Raw genomic sequence first — 13085 nt, 5'->3', positions numbered from 1 at the left:
TCGTTGCTTTGCTGCTGTTATTTTGCGGCGCTGATACCCCGCTGGCTTTGGCACTTCAATTTTATAACGACAGCAACCACAACAACAACAACATCAGCAGGAGCAGTAGCAGGAGTAGGAGCAGCAGCAGCCTGGGTTGAGGAGACAGACATTGTCCGCGAATACTTGGCACCTGCCTAATGGTCTGTGGTTGCCTTTGAAAACTCGACAGCCCTCACACAAAAGTGAACTTTTTAGAGGTTGGATTATTTTTTAGTGACATTAAGCTATTGCAAAGTTTTGAGTGCATTATTTGGGCTATTAAATTTGTTATTTTGGCTGACGCTGCGTATACTTGATAAGCCATTTTTAATGTCAGCAAATAAACTCCCCAAATTGTCAAGGTGGCTCATTGCAGCTTTAAACTGCAGCCAAAAGTATTAAATTTTGCCTGATTAAGCTGATTAACAATATTGTCGACTTAGACTTTATTTTGATTTACGAGAGAGAGTTTGTCATTTAAGACAGATAAATAAAAAATGTAGAAAATGCTTGCAATAATCTCGAATGCTTAACAGTTGAGCTACTTAGTCCCTTAGTCTGCTGACTGAATTCACTTTACGAAATGCTGAGAAAAATAGTTAAAATTCAAGAAACAAGTAATCAGTGCAGCCGACCAATTTATACCAAAATTTTTTGCACTGCATAATTTATAAATCAAACTTTCAGACTTGGCCATGCTTTCCCTAAGACTGCCAAAATGACTTTTTCCTACAATGCTTATCGGATCTGATGCAAAAAAAAATATTGCAGATGAAGCATAGGCATGTAATTTAAATCTTTGCCAACTATTAAAGAGTTTGATAAAACAACGCCACATATGAAGACTTCAAGATTTGAACTGAACTCTTTACATGTGCTGTGCATACTGGGCGGACCCATCTGACAAACCTATAACATATTGGACGTTTTTATTGCCTTAAAAAACCTTAAAGGCTCCCAATCGTGACACCATCTCGTCTAGAACAAGAACTCCTGTATTAAATTGATTTCATATACCCTTTTTAAAAGGAGCAGAGAAAGCTTTAGATTCATTACAAATATTTGGCTGTCATGGAACCACATTCTTAGCTTAAAATCTCTCATGTGATGTTCTCAGAAAAATGATTAATTTTCATTAAGACGGGATTTCCCGAAATGTGAAACGCAAAAGGGGAAAATGAAATCCGAGAGTTGTACTTCCTTTGAGCCAGCAAAAAATGTTCAGTGCAAGCCAACAAACTGTATGCGAATTTTAGCAACTGTGAAAACAATTCCTTTCTTCCTTTATCATAATTTACACACGAAGAGAAATATAAAAATATAAAACACATAGTACAAGTTGGAGCTCTTGAAGTTGGCATTCGGAATACTTTTTGTACTTCTAAGGCATGGTTTCCGCAATCTTGAGCACAACATAATATGCTCTTCCGTAGCCTGTCATTAATCAAGAAAGTTTCCAGCCAGCCGCATATATTTCATAATTCCTTGGCCAGAGCCAGACGAACAGAACTTGTGCTAATGATTGCATGCCACGGCCATAGTTTAATCCCAGCAATCAAGTAGAGCGAGACAGCGAAGAAAAATTTCCCTGTGGCTAGAGATGGAGCAGGGCTAGAGTTGATTTTCACACTCGCCATGCAGATATTTTTGTTGTTTTTGTTTGCCAACAGCTCAGGGCGCACTGATTAAGCGTGGCATGGCATGATGAACAGTAGCGTGGCACGCCCACTAATACCCACGCCGCACTTTAATTAAAGGCGAACAAACTGGATGGAAACGCCCGCATAGCCGCAAAAAATGTCAAGCTTATGCCATCAATCAAAATGCTTAAATAAAATGTTTGTTTTAGCTGTTTGCCGGGACGCAAACAGGCCAAATCATGCTCAGGCAGAGCGCAGCGGGCAGGCAGGCGAGCGGGAGGGCTAGCGGCAGGCGGCAGACACGGCGTATACCTAACAATGTATGTTATGTATTTTCCATGCCAATTGAGCGCCGAAGAGGCACGCGTCAGCAGATGGGGCTTCGCCTTTGATACAGCCCCCCAAAAACGTAAAGAGGCACTGAAAACATTGGTGTGCTCATTTTGATGTCCTGCACCCAGTCAAAAGGACAACTGGGTATGATACCAAGCTGCTAGAGTTTGGCATGGATAGACGAGGCAGCTGCTAGCCCATGAGTTTCTTGTTTGTTTTAAACTCTAGAGAGATATTAATTTTGAGATCTGGAATACTTCTATTTTTTGAGAAATTTCGATTTCGATTTCAAGTTCCCAAAGTCACCGAATACTTTACAAAACTTCAACAGGGTATATTTTAGTCGTGCAAATTAACCTAGAGAACCTTTATTGAATTCGTTGCTGTTGTTGCTCCCCATGGAAGATCAGCAGCGACAACAACCAAATGAAATTTATTGCCTTGTTGTGATAAACGTGACGCGTCTGCCTAACCAGGACACGCCCAAAAATATAACCAGTCAAATGAGAACAGTCAAGCAGTCAGGCAGGACATTTCAAGTTTCGAATTGGATTTGTGCTCTCGGCAGCGCAAATGCGTAGCACAACAGGTTAATGGGCCAACAAAAAGTATATAAAATCCCATGAGCAATGCCATATAAAAAATGATCCCCGAAACGGAAATAAACATTTTGCCAAATATGCGCTTTAAAGGAAATCATTTTTAGCGAGTTCGTTTCAGAAATAACAAATTTCAAATATTATATGATAGCTAAAAATATGATTTCTGTATATCCTCTGGACCTAATGAACCGAATATGAATATTGCTATCAGTTTTCCCCTAAGAGCTGAGAGCAAACTTCTGATGTCATTAATTACGATAACATTCTTTAATCATATGGCTCCCACTAGGGGCGTGGCGAATCGAGTAAAATATATCTTTTTAAAGTTTTAGAGCTAGATACTTATAATTACAAATAATATATAAGCACTGAAAAGGAAAATTTGAAAAATAGATTTGCCAATTGTTAAACACTGAGAGAATATTTTGCCGTCGGTCGCGACAGTAACATTTTTAATAGTTTTATTTTGTATTTTATTTTCGTTCTTAAATTTCCAGTTTTTATTTCAGCATAATATCTTCATCTAATTAGACCTTAACTGCAGTTACCTTCATATTTTTTCATTTAAATTTCAAGTTGAAACTCCTTTCCAGCTCAAAAATATTTCCCTCATTGAAAATTGCAACAGAAATTCTTTGCGCTGCAACAGAGCGTATGCTTGATATTTGCTCGCTTTATTGAAAGCTTTTTCCCCACTTTGTCGGTTGTGCTGGAGCTCCCATTTCCTTCTTCTCTTTTTATTCGTGGCATAGCGCAATTTTCATGCCGCCAAAGCCTGAAAAAAATTTCGAAATACCTGATGGATTCAAATTGACCGGCAATTCAGAAAACTGCATTTGCATTTCTATTTCTATCGTCTCTTTTAAAGGTTATTTTTAAAGGTTTTTATGCATTTCGTACTGGCGAACTTGGCGGACAGCTTCAAGGCTTAGATAAGACCTGTTGGAAATTAAGCCGCAGTGGCTCACGATTTTTGGCAGTGAGCGCGGCCAGCGCTGTCTTTTGATAAAGCCTGGTCCTCCTAGCCCTCGCACATACAGCCTGGGCAGAAATATGTGCGCAATTCCTTTGTCCGCGCGGCTCTGTTCACTTGCCTGTCCGTTCCTCTGCCTGGCTGCCTCCCCGCTTGGCTGGGCATCTGGGAGCGCTTGGCTTTAAAGTTAACCTCAACAATTTGGAGCAGTAAACATTTTTGCCCACACTTTTACAGGGCCTCATGTTGCGCATACGTCACGTGAGCGTTTGCCATTTTTTCTTAGTCGTTGGGCAATAACCGTAAAAAAGTAGTTGCGGTCAGAAACGCCGAAGACAAAATACGCTTGCAGCCAAATAACATTATCAATATAATAGGAAGAATATTACGCATAACTGATTAATAAACAAAGAGGCGAAGACATACAAAAAGTGTACCAAAAATGGAACTCTTCCTACAGCTAGTTTTACGTCTGCTACGCCCCATAATTGCTGAGGGTTTACTTAAGGGCTCGAATTTCGATTGATGGCTTTTGCATAAGCTACGTCTGATCCGAGTAGCCATTCAGACAGGTGCCTACAGGGACTTTGAAATTCAATTGAGCAGCACGAGCTGGCTTAGTGCCTTGCTCACAACTCCTGACATAGGCATTTTGCAAATGTCTCGTATGAAATTTCACTTAAGCCAGGTATACGAAGCGTTTTTATTATCGTGGCCAAAATAAATACATACGTGAAAACATGGCCTGCAGCGATTTAGAAGCGCTTTCAAATAAATTGCGACTATGCACAGCTAGATTAGGCCTTATAGCGAACTTATTTTATTACCTGTACCAAAATTTTAAAAATTGTTTTATTTGAACTCTGTGCAGAATTTCAATTTGTTTTGTGGTTATTCGCGTTTGTAAACCACAAAAAGTTGTGAGAGCCCAAATTCGGGGAAAATCAAATAAATATATATAACAGAAAAAAGTCACGTCCCAGTCGAGTTAGCCCGACTGCACAATACACTGTTCACAGAGCAAAACTCTTAAATTATGATAGATATTTAAACTGCAATTAAATATTAATATTTTATATTAGAATAAAATATATATTTTTAAGTTCGTCAATTATATTAAATAAGAACAGTTAAACAGCATGAATAAGAAATTCATACTTTGCGGAAATTCAATATTTCCTCACATCCGGACCTTAGTCAAACCCCATATACTCGCTTACACGTTGCGAACAGTGTATAATTAGCAGTAAAAACAACAAACGGTAAAGCTCTTGGATTTAGCATGCAAACGAGTTAGATGTGAATTTGAGTTTGATTCTCCTGTACTGGGGGAGCTTTACTGCTATTTAGCTAAAATATTAAAGAAGTGCTACGTGCTGGGCTAGCGCCCGCTTTTAGCGGCTGAATCGTGTTTGTGTTTGTAGGTGTCTTTGTGTGCCTGTGTAGGTGTCTCAGGGCCCAAGACTTACCACAATGCGTCGAACACGTGTCATTTTGCGATATTCGCCCAGTTTGAGGCCGCAAAGGCAAAGCCGCCTTCTTCACTTGTTCAGCTTTTTTTTCTCTCCTTCGCACAAAACGGCGACGGCAATTCAACACGGATACTCGATTCAACAAACTGCAACTTTTTATATGGAACAATTAACTGTTGTTTAACCAGAGTACATTCGTCCTTAACAATTGGCAGATTTTTAACAGAACTTTCGATTTGTTTATGCCCCTTTAATCGGGGTCCCCAGACACGCGTTTCGCGCTGCCTTTTGGCCAGTCAGCTAGCTTTGGATTTCTTTCCTCGAGCTGATTATCGACCGCTGCGCCAAACGTCTCAGATGAAACTAAATGTGCCCCGAGATTGGCACACAGATGAAATACCCCCTGGAAAATTGTGGCCAGGCAAAACAGTAAAAAAAAGAATGCGTCAAAGAGCGCAACTACAGCTCGCTTGCCGCTCTCGTTTTCGCTCTCTCTCCCTCTCTCTTACTTACATTTGATTCAATACTTGCGCTCCGCACACGTTGCGGATACGTAATAACGAGCTATACACTTTATGAATGTACAGTGGGAATAGTTGGCGAAACGCATAACAAACAATTCAAAGTAATCTTTTGTTATATAGTAAAATATATAAGAATAGATAAAAAGATACGAATAATTTCAGTTAAATGAAAAAATAATAATAAAATAAAAAGACATATATATTTTCAATAGAGATATTTAATAATTATGTATACTTGAAATATGCCTAAGTCATATTGAGACAGATATGTGAAAACATTTTTCATCAATTACTTATTCATTATTTATTAGCTATTGATTTTCTATTTATTGTTATTTTTTATAAAAATACAATAAAACAAACTTCTGTTTCGTATAGAGAGCTTTTCGCTCAGTGTACTAGAGAGCGAGAGTGCGCACAGCGCAGAGACATCCAGATTGTACTGTATAGAGAGAGAGAGAGTGAGCGAGAGAGATCTGGTGAGAGGCAAACAAGGGGAATATCTTAAGAGCTGGCCTTTTGTTTTTGCCACTGTTTGGCATTACATTAGGAGAGAGATGGAGACAGGAGAGAGGAGTGCACTAAGTGGGTGCGTAGCAGTATCTATATAGTTGTGTGTGTGAGTGTGTGTGGTGTGTGCGTTTGTTTATTTGTTTATTTTGTTACATTATTTTTGGTGGGGGATGTCGTCAGGGGACTGAGCAGAACGCGAAACCAGGCAGAAGCTGCAAAGACAAAAGCCGAGAAATTCAAAAATCACGCGCTGCAAACTTGTTGAAGAAATATTTGTGCAGCCGCACATGTTTTGTGTGTGTGTTTGTGTATGTGTATGCTTGCGTGTATAGGTGTGTAGGCGTGTGAGGGTGTTTAACTCTCAGCTGCGCTTTAAACCTGCGGCGGTTGCTTCAACTAGCAAACGGGTCAAATAAAGACATTGGTTTGGGTACAAAGGGAGCACACTCATGTGTATGAATGAATGTGTGTGTAGCTCACACACACACAATTACATGTATAAACATATATTGCAAAGCGCAACATGTTGATTTAACACGTGTTCCCGTCGCACGTGTGTGTTCACTGTGTGTGTGAGTGTATGTGTTCACGCGAGTGTGTGTTGTAATTACTGCATGTCGAGGAAAATGTAATTAATTAACTCTATGCTAATTGCAATTTGATTGCACAAGACAGCAAAAGGGGTTGACGCATTTGCCAGCACAGAAGTCCGCCAGTTGCTAAAATAATTTTACTCAAGTGTTGATGAAATTAAAATTTATGTTTATTCAAGCTAAAGTTAGTGAGCTGACATACGTAAGATATATATTGCAAAACTAAATAAAGTTTTCATTAAACTGCAGTTTTATTCATTTCTATAAAAGCATTCAGCACACACATTAATGAATAATATTATAAAGCAATCAAATTTTTTTCTGCCAGAATATTTACTAAGCAATCTTTTTATACCCTGAACCCATTGAAAATGGGAAATCAGGGTATAATGTTTTTGTGTAAAAGTATGTAACAGGCAGAAGGAATCATCGCAGACCCCATAAAGTATATATATTCTTGATCAGGACGACGAGCTGAGTCGATATAGCCCTGTCCGTCTGTCCGTCCGTCCGTCCGTCTGTCCGTCCGTCCGTCCGTCCGTCCGTCCGTCCGTCTGTCCGTCCGTCCGTCCGTCCGTCTGTCCGTATGAACGCCGAGATCTCAAAAGATATAAGAGCTAGAGAGCTGAAATTTTTTGTGCATACTCGTGTATACCATACGCAGTACGAGTTTGCTTTATTTTTTCGATAATTCATCCGATAACTTTTTTATCGAGAATAATCGAAAAATTGATTTTGTTTTTTGAGCCTCATCGGAGTACTATTAGACATAGAGACTTCAGATTTACTGTGTATATATATATGATGAATACAAACAGTTTGTAATCAACAGATTTTGGATACCACGCCCCCTTCGCCCCCAATTTGCAAAAAACGTATTTCAAGTACTAGAGACTTGTGCTTTAGAATGTACACACATTTTGACCATATGATTACGCTCTGAAAATTTTATTAAGATTGCATGTCTACAAAAAAAGTTATTCATCAAATAAATTCTCATACTCTTGCCCACACTGCAGCGCAGCCCAAGCGCAGTCGCTGCTTACTGCGCAGTTAGCAGAGCGCGGGCGCGTGAGGGTGGATGCATGTGTATGTATGTGTGCGTGCATAAAAGAAGTGCAGAATGATAAGAATATCAGCTTGGAGGGTTCAGGGTATCTCCTAGTCGAGCAGTCTCGACTAGTGTCTTCTTACTTGTTGTTTTTGTCTTGCCAATTTTTAGTGTAAAGAACTTGAGTCTCTACATAAGAAGCTTTTAATTTAGTACTATTATTAACGAAAATATCAGACGAAAAATTTATAATATTTTATGCAGTTAGAAATATGGATTTTTTATTTTGAATAAGAAGTTTTAAAGTTTTTAAATCCAGTATTTTGATTAAAGACTTAAATTGAAATAAAATTTTTGTTCAGCATTATCAAAATATTTGGAGATCATTTGTCAAATTTTGTACATGCTGTTCAAAAATGATGATTTTTCGTTTCGATAAGTTAGGCATGTATGTCTAAACATTATTTTCAGTCTATAATAGGATGTATTTAAGGTAAAGATCTTAGTTGTTGTCTACATTTTCTTTTAAAAGTGAACGGAGAGATCTTCAATGATTTTATCATTGATTTTATTATTATATGTTAGACATATATTCTAGTTTGTAGTAAGCAGACTGTTTCTTATATTAATCAGTAATCAATAATAATCGAATTATTCAGCTCCAAAAACCTAGGCTTCCAGATGATACGCTAGGATTTGCAGAGTAGAAGTCTAGCCAGCAGCCTTTGAGAAGGCCGCAGATGCTGGGTGGGCGGGGTCATTGTTGCCGCAATGACCGCCGTTGCGTGCCTAAGAGGCCTCAGCACAGGCTGTGCGGAGCGTGCCACGTGTGTAATCCCCCCTCGCTATGACGAACTCCTTCCACTAGTTTGTCTGATACCTTTGCACCTATTTCGCTTGAGCTATATTTTTAGGTTTGCCTTGTGCCTGCTGCCTTTCCTTTATATTCCTCGATGTGATTTTTTCATTGTTTTTTTTTCGGTCTTTCTGTTTTTGCGAGCTCGCATTCGTTTCTGTTGAGCTTTGGGGCTTTTGGGGGTTTTTCTTAGTTGGCTTTGATTGCTTTAAGTTTTGTTTTCGACTGATTGCCCGCGCCGAGCAGAAGGCAGATTCATATGGCACTGATAGCTCTTTGAACTAAATGATAGCCTCATGGATAAGAGGCTCGTTATGAATCCATGCAGGATCAGAGGATTCAGGGCTAGGCTTTAATGGGGATTCTCTGCCCAGCATTATGCTGGCTTAGTGTGTGTGTTCTATTAGAGATACGTATTGGGTTCGATAGAAAATATATTTCATTTGAATTCAGCGTTTATTTCCAAATTAATCAAATGCGAGCACAATTTCAGTTATCAAATTTATTAGATAGCCCAGTGAATGCCACACACACACACACACACACACACACACTAAATGCTATTCAAATTCGTTGATAATAGTGCCGTAAAATACGCATTATAAATTTTATTGCCACCGCAATCGGACCAAAAATGCAAACCCATTTAAGCCAATTATAGCATTTGCCTAAACCTATTGTGAGTCGCTGAAACCGCTGCACATAAATCGATTTATGTTTGCCTAAATTCAGTTTTGATTATTGTATTTAATGCACGCATTGTTGGGGCAGGCTCTGCGGTTCACACTAAGTCAAACTGAATTCCATTTTGACATTGAATGGCTGGTTGTTTCGTGTTTTCTTCATTCTAATTTTGATTTGCAGTCCCACTACAATGAAGTGTGATTTATTTGTTCATTGAAAATGGATGAAAACTGGTAATGTTCCTATGCAAATGTATCGAGCAGGCGGAAGGAAGATTGATCGACTTTATTAGGTATATACACTTAGAAACCGTTTAAACATAATCAGTTTAAATTATCCTATGCATGAAACCATCAATCTCTGTTTAGTGCCAATTATGGCATAAGAGATTTAAATAAAAACGTAAACACAGTCGATCTTTAGACGTTTAGGGTCTTTTTTGAATGTAAAAGGCTTTATTTAAATGATAAAGCCGAAGGCCCCAGCAGCTCTTACTGAATATTAAGTTAGTTTTAATCGTATATAAACTCTAGCTCAATAAGTTCAATTTTATTTGCATTATTTGGCCTGACCCGTTAACATCTTATCCGCTTAATTTGTTGAAGTAAATTGAAATGAATACTCATCTTCTTCCGCTAATGGCAGTGCTATTAAATATCGAGGGCGCGAGGGCTAAGTAACTATATAATTAAGTATAGATAGTTTACGACAATAGTGTTTGGTATCTTAACTCTTATATTCAGTGCAAAAAGTATTGAAAAGGAGTGCCTCCTTGTTCTCTATACATTTTCCTTTCCAATATTATGATGCCAAGCTGAAGCTTATGTTGCTCATTTATTTGTATTTCATTTTTGCATGTTATATGAAACAGCAATCTCCTCTGTGGCCAGTTAAAGCTCAATGCCTTTAACTAAGCTGTCAACTATTCGGGTTAAGGACTTAACGAATGCCAGATGTTGGCTCACATGACTGTTGCCAAGCACAATAATAATAATAATAATACGAGTTGGGTCCATTAGCCAGCAGCCAAACTGGCAACTTGCAATTATGCGCATACAATCAGCAGCCACTGTGGCATCTATGCCTGAACTTTAAATCATGCACCGCATTGTCCAATACATTGTTCCTAACTGGCCAAAAACACTCGCTTTTAATTATCATGTTGAAAGAAAGAAAAGTCGAGTATATTCAAATTAACTCAAACTTCATGGCTTAAAACCAACTCAACTTAGACTTATTCAACAAAACTAAGAAGATAAAGTCATTTAGCATAAACATTTCTTTGATATGCATAAGCTAGTGAGCTTATCGACCTTTCACGCTTAGAAATGCAAACAGGCTTTAGAAATGGCTGTGCAACAAATCGTTTTGAATTTTCAATCAGTTTTCATGGAGCAACACGCACATTACAGAAACAACAAATAATTTTGTTTGGCTTTTGTCGGCTTCTGCCTGTTTGCCCATTTGGCTTCTATTTTCACTTTTCCGTTTTCCATTTTCCGGCTTGACTTTCTGATTTCAATTGCAAATGAACTTTCAATAGCAGCATTTCTGCATATTGTTTTCCAATCTTCTTGTCTAACTGAAGACGCCTCAGGATGCGCTCGCCGAACTGCGCAGGCGATGTGCATCTCAATCGTGTGTGAGTGTGTCTGTGTGTGTATATGTTAATGGACTACAAAGCAATATAGCACCACACCCACACACACAAACGCTCAAGAACATCAACACCACATGTCAGCCACAAAAAATAGCCCCAACTGCAGCTGTTGAGTGGCATCCACTAAGCGGCTCCCCTAGCTATCCTACACTCCGTTCCATCCCGGCCTCCTCGATGCCCTCTCAAGTTATTTCTAATTAAAGCGTAATTGTGTAACATCGTGTGGTACGAGCTGCCTGGCTGACACCATGGTCCACACAATTAGGTTAAGTAGTAAAGCTCCAGCTCGCTGCCAGATGTTCCCAATAAATACTCAAACTGAAAGAACCAAGAAAATTGAATTGGGTTTCTTCAATTAGTTTAGCCAATAATGCCTCGATTACAATGTCTTGTACAACGCGAACTAGTTCTCTGACCTCCTTTCTATTAGTTACAGTTCTTATAAATTACATTATTTCAAATAGAGCTACATCCTAATTTTTAAGGATTTTTTAATATACTGTGCTCTGGAAGCTCTGTCTATATTATATTTGAATGCTTTTTATACCTTTCTGAGCTGTATTTTGCATATATCACATTCTGTAAAGTTTTTTTTTTTTTCAATTCAATTGAATTCAGTAAAATTTAATCTGTGATATTGTATTCTGCATAGAGATTTCTATCCAACAGGCTTGGCATTGAGATAAGCCAGCACAAGCATAAACACTGGCCTTCAACGTAGACAAATTGCTCGAAATGTATGCTCATAACAGAAGGCCGCATGCGACTGTTATTTAAGTGCGTACGTGTGTATCTGTGTCTGTGCGAGTGTGTGCTCGTATTAGTGCAGTGCCCCATCTGCCAAAAGCTGAGCTGCAACAATACAGCAAACAAGCCAGAGACAAACCGATGCGGCCCAGTCCCATATTTACATAAAGAGAGAACATTTTGAGAAAACCAAGCAACGTGGCTTGGCAAGTCACGTTTATTGGTCACAGACGGTCGAGTTATTGAATCAGTTGCGACGAGTGCGGCGCTTAAATCAGAGATGCCAAATCAAAATCAAATTTGACACTCTCATAAGGGGAATACGCAAATGAAGTTTGAACTAGTTTGAAAAAAAATTTTTTTTTTTAAATATCGCTTTAGATCTTTTACTAGCTCTGTGAGATTGAGATGTTGAGTTCCAGCTTTACAATCACTACCGAAAAAGAAATTTGAATATACTCATTTCACTTGAAATGAATAAATATATTTATATTTCATTTTGCAGTGTCAGTCAATTTTTTTTGTGAAATATGCAAATAGAGCTCAACTTTTGGCTATTAACATTATTCAGAGTGATTCTCCTAAAATAATATGTAGGCGACGTGTTTTCCACACATTTTGAATGATAATAAAACATACAAAATATCGAAGAGGCATAGAAAATTATAGCTAAATGAAGACTTGTTCTAACCGAATTTTTTATTCTCTAATTGAAGCTCAGATAATAAAAATAATTTGGAAAGTGTTAAATAATAATATAAAAAAAAAAAAATAACAAAAAATTGTACATAATAAGAATAATAAAATAATACACATACGCAGTTAGAATAGTAAGAAGATTTCGACAATGCGAATAAACATCAGAATTTTTGTTAGGTCTCTTAGAAATCATTCTCGAAAAGTAAGTCGGGAAAAATAGACCTTGAAGTTCTGAATTAAAATGAATCAAGCTGAGCAGAGATTTTGATAACTCCATTTAAGTCAATGTAATATAATCAAATATCGAAACAACTGCCTAAGGAAAAGATTATCCTTTTCCAACTAGCGACTATTTTAATCTTATTATTATTCATGTTTTAAGTTAAGAAATTAAATAAAAATTAAAAAAAAAAAAAAAAAAAAAAAATTAAATGAATTTGTATGCAATGAGCTGCCCCTATTAGGATCCTTTTAACGAATAAAGAATCATAATTCGTATTAATTTCGTTAAAGGCATTAACATATCCAAGAGATTTGCCCATCATTTTCACAGGATTTGCTCACAAATTTCTGAAAACCTTAAAGTAAAGTCCTATCGAGAGCTTACCTAACTTCACTTTTACAGACAAATATTCATATATGCATATGGTTGGGTTGCAAACTCGAAGAATTACATTTTGAACTTTTGAAAGCAAAATAAATCATTTTGTAGATATT

At 37.7% G+C, this 13085-nt stretch overlaps 1 protein-coding gene across 2 annotated transcripts in view; it reads right to left on the bottom strand.

Annotated features, from left to right (window-relative positions):
- The window catches only part of Dpp10 (Dipeptidyl peptidase 10), a 48356-nt gene extending 42940 nt beyond the window's left edge, over nucleotides 1-5416 (bottom strand). For both annotated transcript variants that reach the window (XM_030384129.2, XM_030384130.2), the window contains exon 1: nucleotides 5039-5416. The gene's annotated coding sequence lies outside the window, so the exon portion shown is untranslated. The remainder of the gene's footprint in view (nucleotides 1-5038) is intronic.
- Nucleotides 5417-13085: the final 7669 nt, after the last annotated feature.

This window comes from Drosophila navojoa, chromosome 3 (assembly GCF_054131105.1).
Source record: "Drosophila navojoa isolate 15081-1374.11 chromosome 3, UAZ_NAV_1.0, whole genome shotgun sequence".
NCBI classification, from domain to species: Eukaryota; Metazoa; Arthropoda; class Insecta; order Diptera; family Drosophilidae; genus Drosophila; species Drosophila navojoa.
Note: the sequence above shows the minus strand (reverse complement) of the source record. Positions and strands in the feature narration are given on the sequence as shown.